The sequence below is a fragment of the Propithecus coquereli genome, unplaced genomic scaffold (assembly GCF_000956105.1).
Source record: "Propithecus coquereli isolate 6110/MARCELLA unplaced genomic scaffold, Pcoq_1.0 Scaffold243, whole genome shotgun sequence".
In the NCBI taxonomy this organism is placed as follows: domain Eukaryota; kingdom Metazoa; phylum Chordata; class Mammalia; order Primates; family Indriidae; genus Propithecus; species Propithecus coquereli.
Window position 1 is genome coordinate 1,416,130 of NW_012147986.1, and position 17,368 is coordinate 1,433,497.

The window sequence follows — 17,368 nt, forward strand, 5'->3', positions numbered from 1 at the left end:
GATGGTTTCTCCTCTTGCTAAGACTGTCTGCAGTGGACAGCCACCAGCACAAACTATGCCACCACCCAGGCCCCTGGGATGGGGCCAGGAAGGGCAGAAGTTTTCACTCTTGTTACATAAGTACCACCTCGAATTTGCTTGTTGGCGTAAAGTATTTATTGCCTTTCTTTTATGGGGAAAGCATCAAGATCCCTGTTTCAGAGTGCAAGCTTCATGAAGACGTGGTCTTTTAAATCTTATTTTGTTTACCAGTGAACAGAGTGCCTGATAGTAGGTGCTCAAAAATTATTTAATAGATGAATACAAAGAAAATGATAAACTAGAAAATTATTTGTGTTGCATTTAATAAAAATCTTTAATATATAAACAGATAGTATACTGTGTAAAAAAAAATGTTAATATACTAAGAGAAAATCAGGTAAAGACATGAAAATAAAGATTGACGAAAGTAGAAATACAGTGACCGCTAACCATAGGAAAACTTTAATACCAACCATATAAATCCCAACTAAGAGAAAGATAAGTTTCACTTATCAGGTTGGTGGTAAACATTAAAACAGTGAGAATACTTGGTTTTAGGGACTGTCTGAAAGGGAACCTCATAAACCCTTGGTGAGTGTATTATATTCCAGGTAGTGAGATTGTGAGTGATTCTTTTTTCCCTTTGGTCATGTATAAATATTTGGATTTTCTACACTGACTACATATTACTTCAGTAATGATTTAGAAAGTTATTTAAGAGCAAGTTGAGGTTCTGGAACAACTGTGTATCTGTATGGAAAAAATAAATCCTGATCTGTAACTCTTACCATACACAAAAATGAACTCTAAACAGGACACACAAACTTGAGCCATAAAAAAAAGAAGATTGATAAAATGAGCTTTATCAATCCAGTTAATCAAGAGATGAGTCTAAACAAAGAACTCTGGAATGGAGAAACCATTATACTAAATTTACGTGTAGAACTATTAGGTTTATACTATAAATATAATATTGACAACATAAAAACCATTGTAAGCTACAGAGATTTTGGGATTGCTTGCCACTGCCTTTTTCTCTTTAAAAGACATTGTTAAGAAAATGAAAAAGGAAGCCTCAGAATGTGAAAATATTTTTTTCTAAACATATATCTGACCAGAGACTTGTAGTCAAAATATTTAAAGAACCCTTACAACTCAGTAATAAGAGAAATAACCCAATTTTTAAAAAAGTGAGCAAAATTTTGAAGAGACACTTCACCAAAAAAGACATGAATGGCCAAAAAATATGTGAAAATGTGCTTGACCTCACTATTCTTCGGTGAAATGCAAATTCAAATCACAGTGAGATACCGCTATATACCCAATAGCATTAAATTTAAAAGATTGATAATACCAAGCATTGTTGAGGAAAATCAGCTAAAAAGCTGATAGATTACTTGGGAGTGTAAGACACTCACTTTGGAAAACAGTTTGGTTCACATTTACTACGCAACCCAGCAATTCCACGCCTGGTATTTCCCCAAGAGAAAAAGATTTGACCACCCATACTTGTGGGCGAAGGTTCATAGCAGGTTTGTTCATAAGTGGCTCAAACTGGAAACAGCCCAGATGTCCATCAACTGGCAAATGGGTAAACAAAATGTAGAATTCTTTTGTAATTTTACTTCACACTAAAAAAGAAAGAAAATATTGATACACACAAAAATATGCATGAATCTCAAAAGCCTTATGCTAAGTGAAAGAAGTAAACCATAAAAGACTACATACTATATGATTCCACTCACATGAAATTCTAGAAAAGGCAATAGTGACAGGAAGTAGATCAGGGGTTCCCCAGGGCTGGGGGCAGCTAGGGCAAGGGACCGATACGAGGGGACATAGGGAAATTTTGGGAGGTGACAGAAATGTTTTATATCTTGATCGTGATAATGGTTTCATGACTGTTATACAATTGTCAAACTCCTCAAATTGTTCACTTAAAATGGGTGAACTTTAATGCATGTAAATAATACCCCCAATAAAGCTGATTTTTAAAAATGAAGGGGAAAAGGTATAAAAATAATAGGAAAGATATTTGAAGAAGAGGGAACTGCAAAAAAAATGTTCTTCTCATCCTCAAGATTCAAGATGGGAGGAGGTCACCAGAATCGGCGGGTACACTGTGCCCCTAGACAGTGAACACGGTGCTTTTGGTGAGAAAGTGGCCTCAGTGTGCTGCCTCAGTGGAAGCTGGCAGCTGCCCTGGCCCCTCCCCTGTACCTCCGCAACATAATTCTGAAGAAAAATACTGGCCTGAATGGAACTTTCCCATTCAATGATGAGTAACAAATAGAAAGAAAACATTAAGAAAACTGTTTCAACAGAGAAAGAAGAAAAGATTCATAATAAGTAAAATTATCAGAAAAAGAATTACTTCAGAAAATGAAGGAACATTTCTGAAAAATACCCTGTCCCTCATCTCAAAGGAATTGATGAAAACATAAACTCTTCAGGGGAAAAAGGAAGAACTCAGAGAAGAAATGAAAGAGATCAAAGAAACAAGATTAAGAGACCGCATAGAGAGAAAAAGTGAGCTGACAAATCTCAGTTAATAGAGATGTAACGTAATAATAAATGTGTTAGAAAGACAAAAACCTTATTGGCAATCACAAGAATGGAACAGTTTTTGAAAGCAGAGTAAGATGCATAGTAGACGAGCCTGAGAAAAATCTCATAAAATGAAATGGAGAAGAATGAAGATGGAAAAAAATAGGTAGAAGTTCAAGACGAACGAAAGAAATCCAGCATAAATGCACTTGTTGTTCCAGTAGAAGTAGACAGAATCAATGAAGTAGAAAAAATTCAAATATAAAAGAAAACTGTCCTATAAAGGAGTGTACAATTTGATAGGGTGCAATATGTTCCAAAAAGAACATGTCCTAGCGAAGTAATTAAGCATTAAAGCTAAAAGAGAATCATATAGCCATCCAGGCAGAAAAAGCAAGTCACTCACAAGGGAAAAAACTATGTCAGCCGGTCTGACACATCCCCAGTAATAGAAAAAAGTAGTGCAGTGTTGTCTACAGAGTTCCAAGAGCAGTATGATCCAACGTGTTTTCCCTCAGCCAAATCGTCATTCAAGTCTAAAGGCAACAGTCATTCACAAACAGGGAAATATGCTGGGACTGTTGCACCTGTAAGTATTTCTTGAAAAACTACCTGGTGATGGAATCCAGTTAATCAAGAGATGAATCTAAATAAAGAACTCTGGAATGGGGAAGCCATTATACTGAATTTACTTCTAGAACCATTATGTTTATACTATAAATATAATACTGACAAGGTAAAAGCCTTTGCAAGCCCCTGAGATTTTAGGATTGCTTGTTGCTGCAGCCTAAAATAGCATGAGCCAATTGATGCACCAATGTTGGTCTAAAAAACCTGAGTCTGAGTGAGGCACTGGGAGGCTTTCTGGGAAAGACTTTGTTCTAAGATCAGAACTATCTGTGTGAGGCCTGGTTGGCCTTGGAGAGGCTGAGGGAGTCTAACATGGGGTGGTGACTATTACTTACTTCTGTCCTTGGCCATGTCCCATAGACTCACATCTTGTCATCGGGAGAGACAAGGCTACGATGCGAGTAAAACAAAAATGTCTGTTTCACTAAAACTCTGGGTAATATTGTGGCCAGAGCAATGAGCTCTGATATCCTCTCCCAGGGTGTAACTTGAAGGAAACAGAAGTATTCTACTTCACTGTGCTTTAGACCCTCTAGCTTTGCATCTTGAGGTTCTAAGACATTGGTGGCAGTGCCCATGGGAAGTGCTTCATGCAGGCGCCACAGTCAGGGGTGGTGACCAGAGCACAGCGGGACATGGCAGTAGTAACCAGCGGTTGTGCAGAGTTCTCTGTCAGATTGTGGCTCTGGCCCAAATAGATAGAGAATGTAGTAATGATGGTTTCGGTTGCAAGTGGCAAAACTATAAATGATGTAAACAATAAAGAGAATTTATAGGCTTAGAATATATTAATAGAATGCCCCGCAATGCAATAAGCTTAAGGCAGTTCGATCTTGAGGTCCAAGGATATCACTCAGGACTTGATTTCTCTCCGTGCCGCTGTTCTGTTTCTATTGCGTCAGTTTCATCCTACAGCTGGCTCTCCTTGTGTTTGCAAAATGGCTGCTTCCAATTCTCGTGACACACAGAGCAGGTGAAAATACAAAACCACTGAACACTGAACATAATTCTTGAACTTCATTCTAATTCGCCCAATTTAGGTCATATACTCAAACCTACCCAATAACTGTGGAAGGAAGTGACATTATAGAATTAGCTTAGACCTGTACATCTCAACCAGGGGCAATCTTGGCCCCCAGGGGACATTTGGCAATATCTGAAGACATCTTGTCACAAGGGGTGTGTGTACATGACTGGCATCTAGACCAGTGATGCTGCTGAACATCCCACAACCTGCAGGACAGTCCCACTCCCACCTCTAACTGGCTCCAAATGTCAACAGTGCTGATTGAGAAACCCTGGGTTCAGCCAGTCAGGATTCCCTCAGGCTTGAGACAGGGTCAGGCTGTTTCCACCATTTGGTAACTACATGGGGAGGAGGGTGTGTGAAATGATGCTGGGAAGGCAACATTACGTCCTTAACCAGTGCCCAGCAGACCATTAGGCAGCAACTGGACTTGTGTGTGGACATTGGTGACACACTCTTGAGGACTCCTAGAAATACTTGGAGTGGAGATTGTAAGATGCCAAATTCTTGCACAACATGGACCAGAGAAATCTAGGTTATTACCAAGAGAGTGTCCTTGTTTGTTCTCAGAGGCTGGTGAGGACTTGGCCAACCTGGGCTGCGCAGCAGTAGGATTTTTGGATTAAGACCTGGAAGCTTGGGGTACCACCATCTGCTGGAGGAGTTGAAGGAGGGCTGGGAGGATTGATGGGGTGAGGTCTGCTGCAGGGCGGGAGCTGCAGAGGTGGGTGGCTTCAGAAGGAGGGCCACAGGGATGAGGCTGTGCTCCAAAGGTGATAAGTATCCCTTGAACAATTTTAAAAAAGGGAATGGTCTCGTCAGATTTGCATTTTATGGAAATGACTCCTTGTGTGGAGGACGAATAGGAGTGAGGGTGGAGATGGGGGTGGGACGGCCAGCAAGCCAAGTTAGGACATTTCCTCAGTGTCCTGGGACAGAAGGAGGTGGAGAGGAGGGAGTGGGTTTGAGAGTTCCCAAGGAGGAGCGGGTATAGGATTTGAAGATGAGTTGAGTAAGGAGGTTAGGGAAAGGGAGGAGGCAAGAACTTCCCCCCCCCCACCCCGCCCCCTGCGATTCAGATCAAATGGGAGCCTCTGGGCTGAACCAGGCAGGAGGAGCAGGAGACCAGGGGCTGGCTTGAGGCTGTGGGGTTTGAGGTGCTGTGGGATTTGGATCTGGAGCTCAGGAGGGGCATTGTCTAATCAGTGGAATTGAATTCGTGGGAGGGAGCTGCACGTAGAGGGAACAGAAAGGGCTCTCAGGAGAGAACGCTGGGGAATGGCAGTCTCTAAGGACAGGCTAAGGACAAGAGGCCAGAAGGAGGCACAATAGTTGGAAATCAGGAGTGAGGATATATGGGAATTAAAGGGAGAGAAGCTCGGTGGCCCTCCTTGGCAGGGGTTGCCAAGTGTCAAACACTACCCAGAAATCTCTACCATGAGGCCTGAAAAGTGCCCACTGAATTTAGCCCCTGACGCTGTTGGTGACCTTGAGGAGCAGTTTTCCTGGAGCTATAGAGGCTGAGGTCAGATCACAATGTGCTGGGGTGAGGTGAAGAAGTTTGCTTGGGATGGGGACAAAGAGACACGGTGACAGGAGGAAGGGAAAGCTGCACTAACCAGAGAGGCAGGAAACCTGCAAGCTACTCCTACTGCATTTAAAAGCCAAATGATCTGAAAAATGAACAGACGGTGAACTAGATTAATAAAGGACTTCCTCTGAATTAAAAAAAAGGAATGTTAATATAAACTTTTAAAAACTCAATGCTTTTAAACCAACATTTTGGACTTTCGTTTAGTAATGCTGATATTTTGTTACAAAAGCAGTACAAATGACTTAAAATTCCAATTTTAACAGCAGGATAAAATTATACCATTTTATATGAAGTGAAATGTATTACTATATTAGATAAATATAAATTAAATGTATATTAAATCATTTTATAATTTATTTAGTCTTTTCCCTATTGGTGAAGCTTTTATTTTGTTTATTAAGATGGTTGGAACTCCCATGCTGGGGGAAAGTCAGGAGGGACAAGGTCTGGTTCCAGGTTCATGGTCTCCCTAGGACCTGTGTGTCTCCTACTTCCAGCCTAGGGGCGCCTCTAACTTCCAGCACATTTGGAGGGAAGAGATGACTAAGATCAGCAGTGACCAAGCTCTTCCCACCTGACCTCACCAACTTTCTTCGACGCCCAAGGCCTTTCTCTCACCTTTCAAGTGAAATAATTTCCTGGTATCTTATCACTACTGTTTTCTGTTCATGTTTCAAAATGCGGAGTAGGAATACATTGAAAAACCGCTTCCCAAGGTAGAGTCATTTCCTCATATGACTGAGGCTGAGGAGTTTGGACTTGATCTTGCAAAATGAATGAGGAATTGGCTCAGGTGCTAACTACGCCCCAGGAGCCCCTCCCCTTGGTGTAAACAAGGGCTGCTCCTGTTGCCCTTGGGCTGAATTTTCCCCTGCCTTAAATGAATGATCCAGAACTAATGCAGAAGTTCAATTCCATCACTGCCCTTGTAACCTGATTACTCAGACAATACCCAACCATTGCCCTGGGGTGATCAATTGATGTTCTGATATCTTGTAGGGAAGTTTCGGGCAGGTCTGGGAGCACCGTGCAACTGTACAATGCCAAGTCATCCTGGAAACGGGAGAGGGTCAGGAAACCTGGGCCAATGGTATTCTGAATTTAAAAACTGGAGAGGGGCTGGATTATGGCAGAAGGTATCAAACCTGGTAGGTTCCGTGACTGGGTGGATACAAACACAGCTTGTGAATCTGTAGAAAAGAAAGCAGTCATCACCAGGAACTGGCCAGCCTCTGCTTGACAGAGTTCTGAAATTCCTTCATGTTCATTTTTAAGGGGTTACAAATTGGGAGGTGGGAGTGGTGGCCGGGGTGGAGGGCAAGTGTGCCTGTTTCACTCCAAATCTCTCAAGTCATCCCTGTGGGAGTGAATGGAGACCCAGGGGCTGAGAAGACCTGGCCCTTCTCTGACCCCATCTCATCCTCTCTCTAAGGCTGAGGCCAGGTGGGTATCTGACTCTCTGGAAGGTGGATTCGGGAATAAATCCCAACCAGGGCGTGGGAAATGTAAGGAGCCAGATCTTTAATTGGATGAGGCAGTGATGTTATCTCCTGTTTGTAGCCCTGCTGTGACCTCATGCCCCAGATGCAGAGACTAGGGCTTGCCTCAGACCAGTCTAATGTGAGGTCCCACCACGTTCCTAGGCCTGCGTTCTGCCCTGGGTCCTTGCAGGAACTCCAATCCGCGGCACCCCTCTTACCAGTGAACCCTGCGCCGCCTGGCCTGCTGGGTGCCCATAGACATGCATTGCTGGATTCTTCTCTTTGGCTCCCTCTTGCCGGGCCTCTCCAAGGCTGGCCCTGCCTGGGCAGTATCTGCTCCCAATCTGCTCTCTTTCAACTGACCCAATTGCACTTTCTGCCCCTGGTAACAGCTGGTTGTGCCACCCAGCAAAGAGCTGCTAGCATCATGTCTAGTTCCAGATCCCAACTCCCCTACAGCCTACAAGCCTCGAGCTCCTATTCTCACAGGCTGGATGCTAGGAGCACTTGTCTATGGGACTCCAAGCGCCCGCCATCCCCACTGCCCCCTTCTGGGGAAAGCAGCCTGGGACAGCTCCTTGCAAGGAACTGCTGAGCATTGTGGTTGGGCCCCTGCTCTTCTGGCCACAGCTGGTTAGCTCAGGAATCAGGACTTGAGCCCACGTTACCCATCTATTGGCTGGAGACAAGATGCCCCTGACACCCTGGTTTGCCTGACAGGTGTTTTCCATCCTGCTTGGTGACTAGCTGGCCACACCTTAATCCTGGGAATTCTGAAAGTGAGACAACTCATAGGAGTCCGGCAGGAAAAAGGAGACACAGAGGCAGAGGAAGGGGCAGGAGGGAAGCACCTGAGATGGAGAAGACACAGCTCCCCAACCACATGGAGCCTCCCTGGGTGTCTGGCTCTCCTCTTCCTCTCCTGCGGGCCCTGCTGGGCCCCTGCTGGGAAGATTCTTCACTTCTCCATCTCCTGAGGTTACCTAGAGTCAGGCTTTGCTCCTACCCTGCTCTCTGGGTTGGAATGACCACACCCAAAGGGTGCTGATGGAGGAAAAGATGGAGGTCAGATGGAGGGAGGTTTCAGCAGGGTGTTTAGGCCTATTTAATGATTCCAGTAGCCATGGGGATGAAGGCATAGATGTTATGCTTATCAAATGAGGGCATGACCCAGGACTGAGAGGAATAGTGATTGTGTGTCAGGGTCAAAAGCCACAGAGACCCTGTCAGGCTGGAGAGCTGGGCTGAATTAAATCTGATGACATTCAAAAAGGACAAATAGGAAATGCTCCCTGCACCCAGATTGCAGCAGCTCACAGCACTATGGCTGGTTTGAAAAATAGCCCATAGAGTGAGAGAGTTGACTCAAAGGGAAAAAGCCGAAAAACTCGAATCCTGTAATAATGAGAATACAGTCTCCAGTTCAACTTGTACCTGTGGCCTGGGACAAAATGTCATGCCCAGAAGGCCGCATGGGGCTACTGTCATAGTGAGTGGAGCTTTCCATGGTAGGAGTAAAGGGGCCAGTGGTGCCCAGAGCATCATCCTAATCCTCCCCTCCTTTCCTTCCTCTCTTCCTCCCTCCCTTCCTTTATCAGACACCGAACACCTCTGACCTAGCACCGTGGCTTAACAGGGGGAAAGGAAGCCAAAGAAGTTTCACGGAGAAACTTGTGTCTTGAGGAATAAGTAGGAGTTCGGTTTTGTCAGGCAGATTTAGTAGAGGGCGGGTTGGGGAAGGTCACCCCTGTTTGAGGGAACAGTGAGGAGTTCCAGCTGGCTGGAGGTTGGGGATGGCAGGAAGAGAGGCTGTGAGCACACAGTGGAAGACGTTGTGTGTCAAGGACTGGGCCTCTATCTTTAGGTTGGTTATTAAAGGTTTTTAAGCAGGGACCAACACAGTCAAATTTGAAATTAGACAGAGCTCTCTGGTATCAGGATGGAGGATGGACTGGAGGGAAAAGGCCAAGGGAAGGTGATCCAGGTCCCCAGAGTGGCATCCTCCCTTCTTGCTGGCAGAGCTACTTTGAGGAAGGGGCTGAAGACCCCCGGCAGCCCCCGTCCCCTCTGCAGCCAGGCTGTGGGCACAGGGCCTGAACCTGTGGGAGTCCTGCTGCCACGGGACTTCCAGAAAAAAATTTCCTCTCTGATAAAAAGAGATAGTTGAGGAGGAAAATGTCTTCTTTTCTGCTTTTAGATTTTGTCTTGTGAGAATGTGATCTTGGGACCCGTGACAACTGTCTTGCACACGTCAGGGGAAAGCCGAGAGAATGAAGCCGGGCCGGCGTGGCGTGGCTGGGTGGCCAAGACAAGCAGGGCTCCAAGGGGAGCAGGCGTGGCTCACATTCACGGGTTGCTGCTCCAGCCTCGTGAGAATGTTATGAGAAATGGCAGGATCAGTACAGGTACCGTCATCGATACACGTAACTCCCACGTCAGATTATCTACACAGTAGGTCATGGACTCCCCGTGACTGGCAGCCGGCAGCGTCCTGACCGATGGAAGGGGCTGCATCGTGGGCGGGGAGAGCTGCTCTGGCCCTGAAGTTGGGCGCTGGCCATGCAAGGGGAAGAGTAGAGAAGTTACAGACATTTCGGAGGAAGACTCAGTCAGCCTTTGTGCCACTTCTGAGGAAGAGGAAGGAGTGGAGGGCAGTTCCTGAGCATGTGGTGAAGTTGTGGGGTAACAGGAAAGATGTAAGTCTTGGGGCAAGATGAGCTTGGTGTGGGATGTGTCGCGTGGAATTGTCTGGAGTTGTCAGGTGGCATTGGGGGTCCAGCAGGCGCTTGGAAACTCTTGTGCAGGAGGAAGGCCAGGGCCCTGGGGACTGCTGACACAGACAGGGAGCTAATGCTGGGCAATTAGACAAGGGGATCCCGCGCCTGGCGAGGAGGAGGAGCAGTGAGGACTGACATGGGCCCTGGGAGGCAGCCAGCACTACACAGTGCCTAGTGTAGGAGGTACCCAGCGAGTGGATCGAGAGCAGGGCACTGAGGGGTGGCCGAGAATCAGGGTAGTGGGGCCAAGGGGAGGTCCAGGGAGGAGGCGGCTCTGATGGGAAAGGTCAGGGCAGGTGGGCACAGGTGACTCTCGGGTGAGGGGCAGGGCAGGGCAGGGTCTGAGAGCTGAGGCTCTGAGTGTGGGGCATCCTTTCAAGAGGATTGAAAGGATGTAGAGGGATTTAAGGTAGCAGGAGGGGGTCTGGGGAGGAGGGAAAGTTTTTCAGAAGGACTCCCTTGAATATGCTTGCAGGCTGTGGGGAAGGGGCTCGGAAGCAGAGGCAAGGTGGAAGAAGTGGGGAAGAGAGGGGGTGACCGACAGGCCAGGCTGTGAGAGGCGGCCTGCAGCCCAGCGGGGACGCTGTCCTCACCGCTCTCCCCAAAGGAGGTCGGGAGCTGGGGTGTCTGGCCCTGGGCCCTGTTTCTCTTTGCATAAGGAAAGGTCACCTGCTGGGTAAAGAGCAGGGTGAGAGTGAGGTCATGGTCAGGGAGGGGGCTGCAGAATGAAGGTTTGCAGGTGGCACAGTTCCTGGGGGTGATCAGGGCCTCTCACCTTTTCTGCAGCTGAGCACCTTCTTCCTTCTCCTTTTCTTCCCGTCCTGACAGCCTGGGCCTCAGGGGCTGCTGGGAAGCAGCCAGCCCTCAGTGTTGGGAGCTAGAGGCCTCCGCAAACGGAGCCTGGAGCTCTTGGGAACATCCAGCAGCCCTCAAAAGACTGCTTCCTCCAGGCATCCTTCCCAGGTTCCCCTCCCACCCCTTCTGCCTCTCATTCCACATCCTCTTTTAAGGGGAGACAAGGCTCTTGGGGCCATATCCCTTTTGTGGGCAGCAGTGCCTAATGTAGGAAGAATATTACTTGGTGGTCCGAGCTGGGCCCTGGAGCCAGACTGTTTGGGTTCCTGGGTTCAAGTCCTAACTCTGCATGTGCCCACAGAAAAGCCATGGGCATGTTGTTTAATCCCTCTGATTCCATTTGTACAACGGGGCTAATCATTGCACCAACTGCCTGGGGTTGTTACAGGATTTAAATGAGATGATCCACGAGCAGCGCACATTGGAAGTCTCCACAAGGGTCAGCTGCAGTGTTTCAGCCCTTGCTCCTCCTGGCGGGGCAGCCCCTGCCTCCTGTCTGCGCAGGCACCCTCTGTCCTGGGTTGTCTGGGGTGCAGACAGAAGGGAGACAGCACAGGCCTGGGCTCCCCCAGTCTGAGGCGGCTTGTGCGTCTGCTCAAGTTGAGCTGATCCGTGAAGCAGACGCTGGAATTCACTGCACTCATCGGCTGAATCCCAGATGGAAACATACACAAACACTCTTTATAAACAGAGACAGCATCTTAAAAAGGCAACAAACCAATGAGCCGGTCTGAACTGGAACTAAAGCTCTGGGTTTTCTGATGATTTTCTTTCAATCTAAACAGAGCCCCCCCCCCCCCCCCCCCCCAAGAGCTGACTTTGCCCCAGGCCTGGATGCCAGTGGCTGCCTGCACCTCCCTTTCCCACAGCCCAGCCACGTGTCAGGCACTCTCCAGCTTGGGAAATTCTCCCAGCTGCCAGCAGATTCTCTCACAATGCCAACCGGCTCTGAGGGGAGACGACGTGTCCCTTGCCCTTTGGGGGGACTGAGCCTAGCAGACATGTTCCTCTAAGATCTGGGACACGTGAGCCTGTGTGTGGGTGTTGGGCAGAGCAGGGCGAGACTCCTGAGGACTCCAGTGAAGGGATAGTGCACACACGTGTGCAACTTCACAGCGGATTCCCGTGTCCACCGGCCCCTTGCTCATACGATCTTGGAGGCAGAGGTCATCTTGGAGAAGCGATGTTCTCACTTTCTTCTGACTCAGCTCAGGCCCTGAATCCTCCGTTTCTGGTCTTGGTTCCGCTGTTCTCCCACCATCCTGGCCGGCACGTGGATCACCACTGCCCTCCCCACCCCAAGGCTCCCCAGCCTGTCTCCCACCTTCTCTCCCTGTGCCATCACATGTCCCTGCCTCCCTCTTTGCTGGCCTGTCTTCGCTCAGGCCTGTCCCCTTCTCATGTCCAGCAGTGATTCACTGGACCCGCAAACATTCATCCGATGCGTCTGTGAACCAGGCCCGCATCCCTAAGTGTGGTCTTCTGCCACTGGCTACAGAGAGAGGCAGATTGTGGGGCTAGCTGGGTCCCATAGTCTCAGACTCGCAGCATGGGGAGTTGTCTCCAGACCAGTTGATTGCATGGTGGTTCTGGCGTTGCTGACTTTTGAGGAACCCTGGGGTACACTGGGGGCCACTGAAAGGTTGGGGGACTGTCTCTCTTGTCTCCACCCCTCCTGCAAAGCCTAGTGCAAACAGGAAAGCCCTGTACCCCACCCCCGCCCCACCAGTTGCTCTCCGCCTTGGGCTGGGTCTGCCTGCAGACAGGGTGCTCACCTCCATGGTGATGGTGGAGGAGCCCCACGCAGGAGGGAAGCTCCAAACATTGGTTTCTTCTTTAAGGGAAATCTGTGGGGTGGTGAGAGATGGACAAGAGGTCTCTGGGGCAAGATTCCATGCTGGGGACCCCCCACCCTCATGAAGCCCCCAACCTACTAGAAAAGGGATACAGTCCCCTTCCTGGGGGTGCAGACTGGAGACACACCCATGAATCATTTTTCTCTGAGGTGACAAGCTTGTGGCCTCGGGGGAGGGACCAGCCACACAGTGGTTCCTGGACAATCCCGACCATTGCCCAGGCATCCTCTGTGCACAGGTTTCCTCGCCGTGCGCGCACAGTGCACTTTGCGCAGAAGCACCATCCAGGCTGGGCCCACAGCCGATGGCAGGCAGGAGAAGGCAAAGACATTGGTGGCTGGCCCAGGTCTCTGGCTCCAGACACATTAGGACTAACCCCAGGGCAATGCTGGCCTTCAGTTTCTGACGTCCAGGAGCCAGGCCCACTGGGCCACCACTCCTGCAGGTCCTCTCCCCCAGGTCTGGCTTGCTCCTGACCTGTTGTCAGCACTCACTGGGGACAGAACCAACCGAAAAGGAACAATGCATGACTCAGAGTTCCATGCCTCTGCTGTGGGTTCTAATTTTAGGCCATTGTCCCGTTCCTCCCATTGCCTTTACCAGAATTCCACCGGGGGGGTGGGGAGGCTGGCCCTGTGGGGACCAGGGGACAGGGCAGAGGCAGTCCCCAGGCCCCATCTGGGGGTGGATTGAGTGTGGTGGTGTGGTCAGGCTTTGGGGCTGTGAGGGAAGATGGTCCTTATGACCAGGGTCTCCGCTGTCCTCCAGAGAGTGACCTGAGGGTCAGGAAACCGGTGCTCTGACCCTTGCAACCCCTCTAATTACTCAGCTATGTCATTTGAGCTCCAAGGAGGAAGATCTGGAAACTCCATAGCTCTGAGTCACTGGGGTTTGCAGGCGAGTGAAAAGCCCCACACGTCTCAGAGAGGCAGAGGCTTGGAGCGGTTGTGAGTGCTGTGTGCACGTGCCCTCTGCCTATGGGTCTGTGCTTAGGGCCGGAGCAAGGGGTGCAGAGCTGCTCTGTGGCCCAGGCCCTCACCCCATTCATAGAGCCACCTGCAACCACTCAGCTCCACAAGCCACCAAGCATGAGGGTGGACGCTGGGGTGGGTCATTGCAGCCAGAAAGCTATCCAGGCACTTCTCCCTTCCTGGGCACTCAGGCATCAGCATTGATTGCAAATGGTGGGCAAAGGGCTGGGTCTTGGTGCTCACATGTTTCTAGAAGGTTCTTCAGAACCTACTTTTTCCCAGAGCAGAACACGGTGTGTGATTCGTAGCTCCTTTCAATCTGACACCTCTGTGTGTGTGTGCGCTTGCATGAGGAGATAAGTGGGTTAAGTTCCTTCCCTGAACTGTAACAGTTACACAGCCATGGCCCTTCCTGAAAACCCACTTTGAGCTGGGTTTTCTCTCCTTCCCTCCTCTCCCCTCCCTCTGCCTTTCCACCCTTCGCCTCCTCTGAGGTGGTTACTCAGGTGCAGCCTGGTATTATAGAAAGCACAGGAGCAGAAATCCGAGTGCCCTGGCATCCCAGCCCCATCCTCAGGTGGGCTATGTGGCTTTCCTGGAAGCCTGCCCTTCCTTTCCTCTGTGGAATCCTCGGAGGGCAGAGGGCTCTGAAGGGAGTGCAGGGCCCCCTGCACATGGCTCTCGGCCCTGGGAAGGTCTCCCCGGCAGGTGTAGACAGCAGCTCTCCTCCCTTGCCTGACTCAGGCAGAGGAGCACAGCAGGCTGGATGCTCCAGAGTCCCATGAGGTGTCCCCTCTACCTTCTTCCTGCTCTGCTTCCTTGAGCCTCCTGCCCCTTCACTCCCCTTCTCAGGGAAGCTCTGCTCTCTGCTGCTTCTCCCTGAGGACCCCTGAGCAAGTGTTTTGAGAGGCCTGGATGGACCCGCCAGGTGGGCTCTCCAGTGTGGTGGTCTCAAGGGCCAGCCCAGCTGAACAAGCCTGCATTTGAGAGGAGGGAATTAGACTCCACTCTCAATGGGAGGACTAGCAAAGACTTTCACGCCATTTTCATCTGCTGCACCATCGCACAAGGTCTTGAGCCGAGGCCTCTCACTTTGCCCTTGCAGATGTGCTATTACCTTATAACTCTTTCTTGGTCCTCATGGCTTTGACTTTCCCAGCCAGGTTGTGCACTTTGCCAGGGAGTGAGGGGAAGGGACGTCTTGGCCAGGTGCTAAGGAAGGGCTGTAGGTTATAGTCAGCAGATGCTGACTATAGCATTAGATGAGCATTAGATGAGCATTAGATGTTCTGATACTCAGTCGTGCCCACCACTGTGTTTATCACAGATTACCAAGACAGCAGGAGAGGCCCCCAAGAGCTGGAACAGGGGTTGCATAGATCAAGCGTCATGCTGATGTCATGTGTTACCCATGAACTGTTCTCTAGGCACTAGGTACAACCATGGGACTGTGAAATCTCAGCTTAGGGGCCTTGCCATGGAGCAGGGATATGGGGCCCAGGCAGGCGAGGTAACAACTACCTGGCCAAAGTGGGCAGGGCATGTGCTGTGTTGATGATGGCCATTCACATGCATGGCTCTTGGATGCTGCAGGTTTGCAGTCAGCAGACTGAAGTCAGACTGAAGCTTCTAATTTCCCACCTGCTTCAGCAACAGGAAGCTTTATGGCATGAAGTGTCAGTGAGCAGGCTCTGGGGTCACGGTGCCTGTGTTCAACCCCTGATGCACCCTTGCTATTATGCAGCCTAGGCAAAGTTACAGAATCTTTCTGAAACTCAGGTTTCTTTCCTTAAGGTAGAACAAGAAGTAGCACCAACCCCATCATGCTTTTGCAAGGATTAAATAAGACAATGAAGGCTAGCAGCTGTCATTGCTGTCAGTATCATTCTCAATCATTAGGCCCCATTAGGAGGAAAGGGAAAAAAAGAGGAAAAAGAAAAAAATTCATCATCCATTAAAACATACAAAAAGAAAAGAATTCAGGACAATTTATGTGGCTGTAATACAAGTCAACTCAGCAAACGTCTTCATGAACTTCAGCACCTTATTTAAACATGTGTTTTATTTTGACACTTATACGCATGTACGTGGTTAAAAAAATAGTCTAATAATTCTGCCCTTCACCTCCCCTGAGTCCCACTTCCAAGAGGCAGTCACTTTCAACTCTTTTTGTGACATTAGTCTCCATATTTTTAAATATCATGCTTATACAGCCTTTTTTTAATGGGTATATTTAGACATCACTATTGGTTTCCCACTATAGAAAATGAGGTTTTTGCTACCATCCCTTCCCCAACATACAGACGTACTTGTGCTCCTTCTTGCCTTCCAATAGAATTATATCATCTTTTTGATTGGATCAATATTTAGTCTTGATATTAAGACCATACAATCCATTCTTTGCAGCTGAGCCGTGTAGTGTACTATGATCACATTTCCTTTCTTGTGCAAATTTTTGTTTTCCCTGGGGTTAATAGTTGTCCATTTTTTGGTTGTTTAGTTTCTATACTTCTCAACTAATCTCTTAATTCTCCAAAGGAAGTGAGAACTCCTCTCAACATGTCAGACATACTGTAAATAACATTAATAATCAGTCAACTCCACTTTATTCTTGTCACCATCCTTCATGGCAATCCTTGGCTGTTGCTCATATTTAAGAGTGAAGCACTAAAAAACTGTTTGGAAACTATGTGCGTGGGTGAAGTTTTTTTGACTGTGAGTGACATTCTAGGGCAATGTAACTGGGCTGATTCTTTGGGGTACCACTGAATGTCAGTACCTGTAGGTCTTTTCTCTTGGGATAGTCGGTTTAATCAGAGCAGGATCCACAATGTCCTGCCAGGGGTTGGGGTGGGGAATAATTCCTGCTGCAGGAGTGTGGGAGCTGAATTGGGGAAGGGGCTGCATCCTCCCCTCAATTAGTTCCCCTATGTACAGGCTGGAACGCCACCCCCATCCTTGGTTGTTCCCAGTGCTGTGAATTCAGAGCTTCTCTGTTTCAATCTCTTCAGAGAGAGAAAGTCTAGCCTTCTGCCAGGGTAGAAGAGGGCCTTGGGAGTCTAATTACCCCTCATAAAGACTTTGAGGCAAACCTCTTATTTTCAACCCCACCTGCATCCTCACTTTCAGGGGGGTGCCTGGTACTTTGAATCCTTAGATTTTCTGGGGTGCTGAAGAACAAATAACCTATCTTTGGTCTTCCCCAACAACTTGCTTGGGTTTCAGCTTTCCCCATTATGTTGTCAGGTACCACTTGGCTGTCTAATTTCCACTTTTCAATATTTTGTGACCGCTTACTCCTCTTCTATTTGTTCTTGTGGGTTTGTGCCTGAAGAAATTATTCTACTTTTGCACTAGTGGGACTTCCAGGGAGAGTGGATCAGGCTTCCATGTTTAACTGGAAGTCCCAGGGGGGTTAAATAATCACTTCATAATGAGAAAACTCACAGCTGTGCAAAGACACGTATGTGAAGGGACTTGAACCCAGATCTGGTTCTACATCTTGCCCTGTTTCTATAATACCACATTTACGTGGCCCCACAGCACTCACCGCCCCAATGACCATTTAACACGGGGCAGTTTTGTGTTGCAGGATTTTTTTTTTTTATT